Source organism: Pyxicephalus adspersus, chromosome 8 (assembly GCF_032062135.1).
Source record: "Pyxicephalus adspersus chromosome 8, UCB_Pads_2.0, whole genome shotgun sequence".
Classification (NCBI taxonomy): Eukaryota; Metazoa; Chordata; class Amphibia; order Anura; family Pyxicephalidae; genus Pyxicephalus; species Pyxicephalus adspersus.
In genome coordinates, this window is record NC_092865.1 from 6,645,931 (window position 1) to 6,660,030 (window position 14,100).

Sequence of the window (14,100 nt, forward strand, 5' to 3'; positions counted from 1 at the left end):
CTCAATTGGGTTGACTTTATAGGGTGGAGGGATTTATCAAATGGGATCTTTTTTTTTAGGTATATATGTATGTATTGGGGAAGGAGTATGTTGTAGTAGTTTAATATTTTTCTATTACTTTATGTATTATGATCAGGATTAAAAGGCCAAAAAAATGATTTTCCTTTTCCATGTACAGGTAAACAGGAAATAATGTATATATAATATGGTTATTCTGTTTTCTGATTCTCAGAAAGTAGGGGTAGCTTTACTTACTTTTTTCAAAAAAAGCCCATATGTTTGCAGAGTTCAGTAACTCAATCTGATATACACACAGTAACTCTTTCCCCATCATAACCTATTTAGACAGGGCAATGTGGAGTTTAAATCAGAGAAAACAAATCCCAATGCTCTTTCTCTAATTGATAATCTATAATCATAAATCCATATTTTAATTCCCCTTATATTAGAAATTTTATATGTATAGTAATATATATATATATATATTATTTTATGTTTACAAACCCTTAAAATTATTTAAATAATATTCAGCTGTCTTTGTATTTATCATGTTTCTGTAGATTATAATGACCCAGCAGATTTTTTAGAATTTTCTATTTTCATATAGGATATCATTATTATAATTATATATTTATGCAAAGCTTTTATTATTTTCTTTTTTTTCTGTAGTTTTCTCATTTTATCCAATCCCACAGTTGATGGCTTTCCGGTCCTCTTGTCTCCAGGGCTGGAGGGTCCTCATTACCATCACATACCATTCACAACCAGTGGTGGCCTTTGGGCACAATAAAAATACTTTAATTTGGAATCCGGTCCTAAATGCATAGGAATGTCTTCTTGTCAATATGTTGAGCTACCTCGAGAATAGCCAGACACTAAGGATCCAGCTCCCCCAACACCTCCATCCCAAAAACCAAAATTTAAACGGAAAACAAAAAGGCCATTTCAAAAAGTTGAGCTTCCCTTTTTTGTTTTCTATTTGCTTTTCTGTATAGTATTTTATTTTTATAGTATATACGTTTGAGGAATAGCTTTGTGTTGTATGAATTTTCTTAGTGAGAGACTTTATTTAGTCATTGGCTTGGTGTGATATACCCATGGATCTCCGTTATTGTCCATTGACCATTGGGTTTAATTGATTTTGTGGCCTTTAAATATGAAGCATAATTGACCATACATATGTGTCATTTATCGGGGCCCTCATATTTAGAGGGGGGGACTCTAATAACATTAAATTTGAATGCGATTTTGATAAAATTGTTCTATAGGCTTTATATATTTCTACTATTTTTGAATTTTTTTTTACATTTTCTAATAAAAAAATAATAAACAAACAAAAAGAGAATGATAAATTTAAGTAACAAATACACTTAAAAACAAAACACTGAAAATCTGTTTAGTTTTTTTAGATCCTTCTGCAAACCAAATTCACCAATGTTTATACAGAAAGAAAATATTTCATTTTGTGATAATGTTTAAAGAATATTAAAGCGTTTTAGAAACATTGAATAGAGTAGGGAATAGTTAGAACCTGTAAGTGTCCCATTGGGAAATTCTCTCTTAAAGAGTTATCTCCCATTAGAAGATTTCCTGGCCAGGTATAAAAAAAACAAAATTTGGGATTTTCCTTAATTCAAAAGAAAAGAGTGTATCTCCCCAATGGACACCCCAACATCAATGAAAAATGATCCATGATGAGTGTTGTCTCAACCTTAAACATGAGGAACCCATTAAATAACTTTCAGGTCTTCAGGGAACCCCTTTTATAATTAATATATCCACAGATCACAGTATATTAGTGTGGTGATCAGTGGGAAGAATTCCTCTTACATTGCTGGCCATTGGGAAGAATGTAAACCTTACAGAAAAAAAAGTCATTAGGGTCACCTAAACTGACCTGAAAGTCTCAAACTTCTCAAGGAACCCCTAGGAACCTTTGGAGGAACCCTAGGAATTCATGGAACCCACCACTTTAACGTTTTTGAGAACTGGATCAAATATGCAGCTTTTGGGATGTGGATGGGTAGACAAGAGAAAATAATGGGGTAGTTAAATGATAAAAGGTGTCAGATACGGAGAGGGGAGCAGCAGAGAAATTTGGTTCAATGTAGACCATCCTGCCACCAGTTGGGCGCAATATTGAGAACCTTCATGGAAGTCATATTTGTTATTATTTTGGCATTCAAATAAACTTATTTCTCCTTATTATGCTCTTAAGAGACAAGAACGTCCATATTATCCAGACTTTGATTTGATATGGTCGTACGAAATGATAGACAGTCCTTTGAGATAATTCTTTGTATGCCGCTTTGCTCCAGAGAAGCTGCCTTCCTACCTTTCCCCCCCATTACAGATTCCTCTCAATTAAAATTGTCTCCACTCAGCAAAAACTGTTTCTGCACTGTAATGAAATAATGAACTAATGATATGCAGAGGAGGACTTGTGATCTTTTTAATTATTCTATACTTCATTTTTAAAAGGGCCATTTGAAAAAGCACTATTGTAATTGACTGCCATAAATCAGTCACAGCATTTTAAAGATCGTAAATATTCTAACTTTTAAAAGACAACGAAATGCTAAATATTCCATGAAATCTTTTACTTTTTTTTTTTCGATAATATAGTCTGCAAAAGAAAGACAGGGCTCCGATTTTTTTTTTTTTTAAATAAAAAGTAAATTTGTTGTCCCTGAGTGGAATTAAATATTCTGAATGTCAGCGGTAGAAAATGGAATTAAAGGCAGGATCTTTTTATTGTTTTTTAAGGTCATTAGGCTGCGAATTCTATAATTATGGAAATTGTCCGTCCACTTCTGCCGAGTGTTTGTGCCTCTCCATAAGGTTGTCGAATGTTCAATCAGCCTCTCTCGTGGGAAAGTTAGGTCATAACTGCAAGTGTACCAGCAAAATTGAATTAACCAGTAAAATGTCATCAGTATTTATAGCTGGGAGGCATCTGTAAAAGTGCAGGGCAAAGAAGTTATGTAGAAGTCAGAAGGGAAAAAATGGCTTTCTTGTGACAAAAGAGGATTTGAAAGAGATAGAAGGGTATAATGAATACCGGCTATTGAGCGGTGTTCCAAAGAGCCAGTTGTTGAGATGTCAAATATTGATTTTCCTGGGTATGCTTTCAGACTACATATGCAATTGTTTGTATTTGCTGTCTACATAGTACAAAAATATTTGTTGTTGAAGGTTACATTGCCGGATATAAAGCACCTTGCAGAGCTGGATTTTTACGATAATATTTCTGGAGCCGCTAGAGGTCAAAATTGTATTTATGCACCAGGTGATAGTAAAAAGGTTTCTTTAGCTGCACGAACAAAATAAATTTAAACCTATTATCATATCGTACTACTCTTAGAGATGGAAAAAGAAGATAGATTTAGAACTGGGGTTTTTAGGTGGTGCAGAGGCTCAGCCGTTATGGCACAAGGGTTCACATCTTAGTCTGGACACTGGCTGCATGGAGTTTGAGTGGTTTCCTCCAACATTCCAAAACAGACTGGTAGGGTAATTGGCTTTCCTTCCGAAACCAGCCTTAGGCTATGGGATAGTAGACTGTGAGCTCTTCTAGGAGACAATTAGTGACATGACTATGGACTGTAAATTAAATACATGGTAATATTAGGCAAAGGAGAAACCGTTGCTATAATTCACATGTCATACATACATAGGGCCTGATTTAATAAAGCTCTCCAAGACTGGAGGGGATAGACTATCATGGGGGTGATCCATGGAGAGCTGGATCATTCAGCAGTGATCCAGTACTGCATGGGACTGATCTTGTTCAGGACTGAAACATTTGTTAGCTGTTAGCAAATGATTTTTAACAAATCCTGTCACTTTCACCTGCATGGAATTTCCAAAATCCCCCCTACCTGTCCCCAGAGACCACCAAACTCCTTGTACACGCTCTTATCATCTCTCGTCTGGACTACAGTAACCTCCTCCTCTCTGGTATTCCACTAACCCTGACTTCCTCATTAATTTCCCCATCACACACATGACTCCAAGACTTTTCTAGAGCTGCCCCGACTCCCTGGAATGGTCTTCCTCGTTCTATTTGGCTTGCTCTTACTTCCGATCATTTAAAAGAACACTCAAAAACAATCTTTTCAAACTCACTTACCCCTCTTCTTATGTCTCCTAAACTTTCACTACTCACCACTTCATATGCTATTGTGTGATACTTCCCCCACCTCCTAGATTGTAAGCTCTTAGGGGCAGGGGCCTCTCCTCCTGTGTCACTGTCTGTATTCGTCTGTCATTTGCAACCCCTATTTAATGTACAGCATGCGCCGTGAGATTGGCAAGTTTTGTTTTCCAACCTACGTCACCCGATCTCGCGCCTGCGTCAGGTGACGTAGGAAGGAGAACCAGGAAGAAGAGGCTAAGATGGTGCTACCCAGCACTCCAGCTTGGAGACGGATGGGGGAATTACGTGGGACCCGATGGAAGACACCTCTGAATGGATCGGACTGCCCTTCAGAATTGAAGGTAAGTGGATTTTTTTTGTTATAAGCACTTTTCAGTTTAGTTCCTCTTAAACTCTTGACTGGTGATAGAGTTTAATCTTTCTTTTCTTTTTTGTTGAAATCATTTTAATGTTTTCTAACAACGAAAAAAATGGGAAATGGAGTTGGGCTTTAATCAGGGGAAAAATAAACATTTTTTCTTATCCTAGGATAAACTTGAAACTTCAATCCAGAACCCCCCTTTCCGGATGGCTCGGTATTTGCAGCCAGATGTGTCATGGACTTGTACTCGGAGCTTTGACACCCATAACGGCGATTATCCTGTAAATACAACACATTAACAGCTTGCCATCACAACCCCGGCTGTCAACGTTTTTGACCTTACTTCAGCATTGTGAGGCGGTTATCCTTCAGTGAAGTTTAATGCATCAGTACGACGTACAGAAAGCTCTGATTTTGCCATGATTGATAAAGATTTGCGGAAATTCACTCAAGACCTGCCGGGGGGAGTCGTTGTGGTAGCTCCATTAAGTCCATTTTTATTCTAACAAACACATAGTGCAGATGGCTTTTTCTTGGCAAAAATTGGGCCATCTGCAATATTTAGACTCTTCCATGTTTAATTCAACACCTTTGAGAAAACTCAGCCCAATATTGATGACTTTCTAGCCTGACGAAGGTGGATGAACGCCAAGGTGGAGGAGGCAAAGGCTGCAATGTACCCTGTTGAAACATTTCGGTACGCTGTAAGCACAAATATATTCCTTAGAATTAACTCGAGGTTATTATTTGCTCAGCGTAATCGCCCAGAGTGGAAACAGAGAAACTAAACAAGACATAGCTCTTTGGTCTTTTGTCAGTCATTGTAGAAAAAAGAACAAATTAAGCGGCAGATTGCAAAACATGATTTGGAGAAGTAACTAAGGATAAAGCGCCATCTTGGACTGGGTAGCGCCTATGTGTGGAAATATTTAACAAACTCTGATAATTTTGGAGGGGGGGGGGGCACAGGTATGTAGGGTCAGAACCGTGCATTGGGATGGCACTACCAGCTTTGATTTTTTAAAATGGAAATGTTGGTCAAAAATATAAATTGTTTTTTAGGGTACACAACCAAAATGATATCAAATCAGTGTGCTGGTCAGAATTCTTATTTTCAGACCGGACTCGGGATCAAGCGATCCCACGTGAATCCAGGTGGCTGGTACCTTGCCACTCCACACTTACTTGCTCCACAATGCTAGTTCCTAAAGAAACAGCATCTACAGATTTGATGGCCGGTGACAATGAGGGGTACTGTTTTGCTCATTGCCAAACCTCCATTTTCTTTGGGGCTACCACGGGTAGAAGCTACCTGTAGTGTCTTCCCCCAAGACATTGGTTCACTGGCCGTAACCAACCTTATTGCCAATTTGAACACAAATCTTGAGTCTGGGCCAATTTGGACCAGAGAGTTCCCTGTTTCCACCACCACCCACTTTGTAAAGCCACTTACAGCATTGGCCTTGGCATGGGAACACTTGGACTTTATTACTCTTGCACCGTAAGAAGGAGGTTTCCCAGCACGCAATGGGCCTGATTTATGAAAGTTATCCAAGGCTGGGGAGGATACACTTTCATCAGTAAACCTGGGTGATCCCCCGGGATTTAAAACATAACATACAAAACAAATGGAAAATTAACTTTAAGAAATTCATTCCGGGTTGCTGGATCACGCGGGTTTACTAATGAAAGTGTATCTTCTCCATTGTCTTGGAGAGATTTCATAAATCAGGTCCAAAGGGAAAGACAGTGCTGCATTTTCACCCAGCATGTGAAGTGTGGTGAATCTAGATGCACTCATATATAAAAAAAACCTAAAGGTAACAATATTATTTTTTTTTTAGCAAACCTTACTTCCATGGATCATAAAGGAAAGAATCTCACCAGTGGTGGCACAACAGCTTTGATTGCTATCCAGAACCCCCTTCTGAACAATTCTGCACATTTCCCATCCCAATGATCAGACATGGAGTAAAAACTTTCTATCTCCAGCAGAAACAATGTTACAGAATGTTACTTCTATTCTAACTCTCCTTATCCAAAAGTGATAATGAAAAAAGAAAAACAAAAAAACTTTATATTGAGATCCCATTTTTTTAGGTTTTTCACATTTAAACTTACAACCATCATACTTACTGGGAGAGACCATTTAAATTATATGTAATCCCTAAATCTATTTTAATGCCTCCTTGGCACCATGCCTTACTATACACAATGTTCTTATGCAAATCATATTTTGTGAATCTGTTGCATTTTTTTACAGTACTTCCTGTTGTAGGCTGACAACCCTAACCTCTGCTCTCACAGTTAGAAGCAGTGTTGTCAGCCTTGGATATAAACTTCTTCAGTTGGCCATTGGGCTGCTTACCTGATAAATCTAATAGCTCAATGGCCAGATGAAGGCTGACAACTTTAGGCACAGCCCTGCTGCTATGAATGCATGTGTGCACAGTGTATGTTTAGTTTATTTTGGAAATCTTGGAATGCTACAGAAACAGAGCTGGTATTTGTTACAGGGAGATCTTTTCATCTAAAATCACCCAACTATTACCCAAAATGTACTCATTTTACATTTTTACTTTTGGAATCAAACTTCTTACTTTGGAATCAATTAGAACATTCAATACTGTGAATAATAAGTTGTGAAAAAGTATACAGTGTGTTAAAAGTTGTGTGATTTGGGAGGAACACATTTATAAATAGACCCCTTATTGTTCATGTAACTAGGACATATTTATAAAGCCAAGGGCTGACTCTGTCCACCAGCACTTCTTGGGCGCATTTTAAAAATGAAAATAAGAGTACACAGATATATTGTAAAAATTGATCTAAAATTGATACAAAATAGCATTGCATATTCATATTCAGACTTTAGACTTTCACCAATGGGTGCCACATGTAACCGCTATATGACTGCTATGGAAGCAATGACTATTTGTATCACTAGAGGATTTGCCCTAGAGATGGAGATTGGACAGGTGAGGGACTTTAATGGTTTTGCTGTTGGACCCTATCACACATAGCAATCGGTGCTTTGATATTTCATTAGAAATTTTGCAAGAAATCTGCATGAGTGACACATAAGAGACACATATTGCAGCAGAGTGCTATGTACGAGAGAGATATGCAGCACTGGTCTGACTGCTGATCATCTGGTCATTCTGCGGACAAATCAATGTTTCCAACCTCAGATTTTCTTCTTTTTTGCAACATTATTATTCTTTGAAATACTGTGATCAAATTGGACAATGAATAGCATATTATTACAAGACTCTTCAGCAAGTTTTCCTCCTGATGAAGCAATCAAAGTGAAACGCGTTGGACAACAATGAATGAAAATTCATTACAAATTCTAATGCATGATGCACGGACACGATATTGTTTGTAATTTTGGTAAATAAAGTGTGTAATAAAAAACAAATTCTAATCAGTAGCATTTAAGTCTCATAATTGTTGTTAGTGAATATGTTTATTATTTGCGAAGTGGTTCTGTAATATATGGACCCATTACAAATGTTTATTAAGAAGCCCAATGCCCCTATGTACTGTACATACCTAACTGAAGGTACCCAAGGAAATCCCCTAAACAATTACAAAGTCTTTGTTAACAATCTTACATTTAGTGCACCAAACGAAGGTAGATAATCCCTGCGGATAATTCCTTGCTCCGAGGTTCCTCCAGCTGGGCAGTAAAGCTCTTGTGATGCTGCCTTGTGATGGGATTATGTCTGCCGCAGAATAGGTCTCCATGTCCGATTTGCTTTATTAGCTGTGTAGCCTTTTTGCACCTCCACACTTCTCTTTTGTCCTCTAAGTACCTAAAATCCCAAAAAAGGGGACTTTGAAATTCATGAGTTGGAAAAGGTTAGGAGGAAACATGGAGTCAATATACCCCAAAATACAATTATTGTAAAAGGATATAATACTCATTTATATGGTTTATATGGTATCATGCCAGTGCCAGCCAATACGTTGGTGAGTTAGTGCTCTGTAGTGGTAGTGAGCAAAACGTTGATGTAACAGTACGGCTTTGCTCCCACAATAAAAAAATGGATTGCCATGCAAATATACCCCAGGAATCGCATGTCTGCTGAATTCTACCCCAACTTCTAAACTAAGCCCAAGAGCTTGCAATCACTATATACGAATCACAGCTTTTAGAGTCTTGTAAAGTAATCACATTGCGTGAGATGAAAATAAAAAAGCAACACAATAAATCTAGAAAAGCGTTAATACCAATACATAATATCCTATCATTACAATACAGAGTGAGGATAAAAGCAAAAAGAAATTATTTTCTTCTGAACTGTCAGAAATAGAGAGCTGTGAGCTGCTCCCCCTAGTGGCCACCTTTAGAATGGCTCTCATTTATTTTACTTTTCTGTTTTGTTTTCTGTACTTTATAGTTTTTTTTTTTTTTTTTTTAATGTGAAAAAGATTTTGGTATTTGTAAATAGCCATCTCCACAATGTTTCTATCATGGTATTGCCTTTATTATATTTTATTATTACATCATTCAGTGTGACATCACTACCTCCAGCTGCCAGAGTCAAAGCAAAAAAGTGAGCGCATGGTCTAACACATAGGGCCCATTTACACAAAAACTGCATTTTGATGTTTTTTTTTTACTTACGTTGAAATTTAATGCAATGCAAGGCCATGTAAGGTGCAATTTATTTATTTTTTTAATTTCCTACCCTAAAATCAAAGACATCTGACGCAAAGTGCACCAATTTATTTGCATATTACAAATGAGTGGTTTGTTACCATAATGCACCAATGACATGGCAAGTAGGATTTATCAAAAATGCAGGACAGCATACCGGTATTGCAATGCACATATGTGTTGAGATTCAACAATTACAATGGATTTGATGTTTTGGGGTGCTCATGCGTTTTGGTGCAGGAACAATGCAATGCCAGAAATGGGCCCTTCCCTGCAGAACCCCAATGTTTGGCCAATACATATATGTTTCACAGGTGTGCCATTCTCTATTCTCCCTCCTAAATGATATTTTACGGCTGTGACATCATAACTCCCCAAATGTAAGTTATCTTAGTATGGGTGTAATCAGCAGGCTGCGGGTGACACAAACAATTTGCCTGTCCTCCGCTGTGTATAAATCAGAGCCGATGTGCTTGGCTGAGAGCTTTTTTCAAGGTCTTTCAGCCTGAGTTGAGATTTACGGGACTGTAAGTTTAGCGGATGTAGCGCCGGTTTTGTGACATGATCTGTTTTTTATTTTTTAAGACCACTATATAAACAATTGTGTTATTCCGTAGTAAATTAGGAGTGCAGAGCCTTGCAGAAACAGAGGAATGACCGTCATTAGAATAAATTTATTGGACTATCTTTCCTTTCCAATGACCAGAAGCTGGACTTGTCCTGATATTTGGGGGATTTTTATTTTCTGTGTTCTTCCAAAGATGGAGGTTGGCGCCCTATCCTGAGATCCGGCTACAAATAGCAAAACAGCTGACGGTCAGAAAAATGGAACTTAAACATGAAATGAAAATTTAAAGCAAACCTGAGAAGAAAGGTCAGAAGGACTTTACAGAAGCCATTCTCTAGTAATGCCCTCTTCAACGTTTTTAACTAAGTTTTAGGTCTTGCTGAATCCCTACTAAAACCAATTAGTTGGCAGCCTTGGGGACCCCCTGCTAAAACCAATAATTTGGAGTTTTGGGGGGAAAAGCCTCAAGCTACAATAATAGCCAGCAGGAAGAATGTTCATCCTGATGGTTTCGGCTACAAAACAACCCTTATAGACTACGGATCAATGTCATGCAGCTGGTTCTACCAAATGGCGTTGGCCACCTTTGCAGGCATCATCAGTATGAGGAACCCCTAGCAACCTCCAGAGGAGTCAAACTGAAATACACCAAAATGAAAAATTTGGAAAAAGTTGTGGGCCAACCTTGACATTTATTGAAAAAATATCTACAATTGAGGAAGGTCACTAATGAATGTCAACAGAGGAGGGAGCGCTTGTGGATCCTGATTGACATGCCAGGAGAGCATTCTGGGATTTGTAGTATTAGTGGTGCATTAGTGGTCTACCGGCAGGCCAAATCTAGCAGACATTTGGTATTTTCTCGCGGGCCGAATCCAATCAAAGTGTGGGCCAAATCTGACCCCCGGGCATGAGTTTGACACCCCTGCTCTAGAGGAACCCTGGTTTGAAATTGCTGTTCTAGTACATACAAGCATATTAGCTAATCTTCTAAAGCACCCAAAAACCCCAAAAATGTGAGCAAGAACCAACCACAACTTGCCGAAAATCACTTTGATGCCCCTCCCATGCCTTGCTATCGGCATCCATATAAGATGGGTGGCATCAATGACCAATAGGGATCTTCAGGTTGCTCAGTGCTAACTACAGAGTATTGGCATATCAGAGAGCTCCGTCCTCTAGGGTACTATATAGGGACTTTCCTAGGACCTTGGTACATCAAAGGTACTCTTAAATAAAACATAATGGAGTGTAAAGCAAAACAGATAATGACGTGAAGCTGTCTCCTGCCCCCCACATCCCTATGGGTTAATAAATAATAGATTTTCCAATTCTTTAGTATCTATGTATTGATGTTTTCATCCAAAATTTACCCAACGATTACACAAAGATGCTCAGATCCAAGAAAGAATCAAGAGCTGACTACCTAGTTAAAGTCAGAATTTGCATATCACAAAGCTCCGCCCTCTGAGGAAAACCATGCAAGGACTTTGCTAGGGTGCAAAAAAGAGCAGGGAAACCTGGGATACCCTTGAACTAAAATTTTGTGGAGGTTAAACCATAAACACTAGATCAGTTAAAGCTGTTTTTTGCCCACCCAATGCCACTGACCATTTGATTGACTTCAATTTTTTTGTGATGTATTTCTGGTACAAGAACAGGTCTGTTGGAAAATGAAACTTCCATAACCTCCAAGAGCATCTGGAAGCCCAGCACACCATCACCAAAACCACCATAATTTATCTTTCCACAATGACACCAATGCATTCATCCCCATGGCAAAATTTTACTGAAAATTTCCAACTTGTTCTGTGATGTTATTTTATTTATCCCAATTTTTTTCTTATAGAGGTAGCACTGTCCCTATGGCAGCACAAAGTCTATGGTCCTACCATAGTCATAAATCTTGTACAGATTTTGGATTTTTATTGCTCAAGATCATCTCTGGTGAAAGTTTAGCAATAGTGCAGTTTTTTCCCAACATCATCCACTAATGACCACTTTTTTTTGTTATGGGGAGGGAGCAATGGGGCGCTCCCCCAAACAGAACAAAACTTATTCATTCTACATTTCTCTTCTCAGCAACTTTAATTGGTCCTTAATACGGTCCAGGACTAATTTGTGGGGGGAGCTATTTGGCCTATGGGTATGTTTTGGGGATGTAGGAGAAAACAGAGGTGGGCATAGCTGTGTGCAAAATGTGCCACTGCACAAGGGCCCTGGAGACTCAGCATGGGCCCCCAGAGCATCTTGCGGTTCTACACCCACTAGCATGCCCGTTCTTCTTCCCTCATTGTTCAGCTTGCATGTCTTCCATCCAGCACAACCTAGCTATCCAAACCTTGGTGCCAGGCTAGAGAGGCGATATGTGTGCCACCAGTCTATTGCAGGTGAATAAGTTCCCCTTAGCAATCCCTGTGCTCCCCGCTTCTTCCTCTCATGGTGGTTCATGGGCTTTTGCTTTGCTGCTCTCCACAATAGGGTGTGAGTGGGAGGGTCACTACTCAGTTCTGCACAGGAACCCCATTAGTAAATTCTGCACAGGGACCCCACTTTAAATTCTGCACAGGGACCCCACTAGTCAGTTCTGCACAGCAGCCCATTAGTCAGTTCTGCAAAGGGACCCCACTAGTAAATTCTGCACAGGGACCCCATTAGTAAATTCTGCACAATGAACCCACTAGTAATTTCTGCACAGGGACCCCACTAGTCAGTTCTGCACAGGGACCCCTCTAGTCAGTTTTGCACAGGAGCCCACTGTCGGTTGCATCCACCACTGGGAAAAAACCTATACAAACATGGAGTAACATACAAATTCCTCATAGATAGTGTCTTGGATGGGGATTGAACTACATGTTCTACTGTTGCATGGTGCCAACCACTCAACCATTGTGCACATGTGATCATGATAGCTCTACAATGATTTTTGCAATTTGCACAATTCTGTATCAGAAAGTTTATCATTTTGTATAAGGGGGCCAATCAATTTTCCCAGCAACATTACTTTATTATAAAAGTCACAAATGGTGATATCACAAAAGAACAACACAAAATTGTAATATGCAACTAAAGTGGAATCCACCAATCATATTTCACCTGTCAACGGGTCAGATTAATGGCAGACGTATTTTGGCCGGTTGGTTCAGATGGCCGTCTGTCGCTGTTTGCTTTATTAAGTAAGACGAACGTGTCATTGCAAAGTCTCCCAGCAAAAAGTTATTTCAGGAGGATCATTAAAAGGCATCCTTTGGAGGGTATGACATTTAACACTGCACGCGGTCAGCTCTTCCATTCGAACTGACAAAATATCCGATATCTCGACCTCCTCCAAATGATTTAACTGTAACGTCGATTGGCACCAGGTCTGTGGCAGGATCTCAGTGTTGTAGAATACACTGAAACAATGCAGAAACCACATTCCAATTCATTCTATCAGCCCTGAGCCATTAAAAGTGGAAAATCATTGGTCGCTCTTTGAGATTCCTGCAGCTTTATATATAGACAATGTATTTTCCTTGTTTATTTATGGGCCAGCTCATCTTTTGTGCAGATGCAGCATACAAAGAGTCTATTTTATTTGAGCTCTCTCCAAGACTGGAGAAGATAGACTATCATGGGAGAACCTGGGTGATCCAGTAAATCGGGAATAGATCTGGTCCAAGATTGAAACATTTGCTAATTGCAAATTACTTTTAAGAAATCCATTCCAGGTTGCTGGAATCACCCAGCCTTGGAATATTCTTTATTCATTTTTCCTGTTTTATGAATAGAACCCTTCGTGTTTTATAAACAATAGTCAGTCTTCCCTAAAATATTGATTTTTATCACCTTTTTTTACATTTCAGACCTTCTGATCTCCTCCTTACAGCCACTTTCAGCCTCTTACCTCTGGTCACTTAGCATGGGGTTTGCATGTTTTCCCTTGTCCCCTGCATTCCAAACACATTCTGGTAGGCAAATTCTGGTATGGTATGAAATTAGACTATAACAATGGAAGGGAATTTAAGCTTTAACTATGGAAGGAATTTTAGGTTACTTCTTTTTGTAAGACATTAGACTGTGACTATGAGTGAGGACACTAAGCTTTAACAATTGGTCTTTGACTTTGGTAGAAACATTAGACTATGACTATGGTAGGACATTAGGTTATAACAATGAAAGGGATATTAGGCTACTAGTTCTTGTAGAGCAATGAAAGGGAGATTAGCCTATGACTATGGTAGGGCATTGGACTCTTTCTATGGTAGGGTGTTAGACTATCACTATGGTAAGACATTGGACTATGTCTATGATTGGGCGTTAGACTATGACTATGGTAGGGCATTGGACAATGTCTATGGTAGGGT

At 38.9% G+C, this 14,100-nt stretch overlaps 1 long non-coding RNA gene across 1 annotated transcript in view; it reads right to left on the reverse strand.

The window, feature by feature from the left end:
- Positions 1-673: 673 nt before the first annotated feature.
- LOC140337435 (uncharacterized) overlaps positions 674-14,100 on the reverse strand; it is a 49,901-nt gene continuing 36,474 nt past the window's right edge. Inside the window, exons 2-3 of the long non-coding RNA XR_011922048.1 lie at positions 8,138-8,338; positions 674-775 (exon numbers count right to left, since the gene is read on the reverse strand). This is a non-coding gene — a long non-coding RNA (uncharacterized lncRNA). The remainder of the gene's footprint in view (positions 776-8,137; positions 8,339-14,100) is intronic.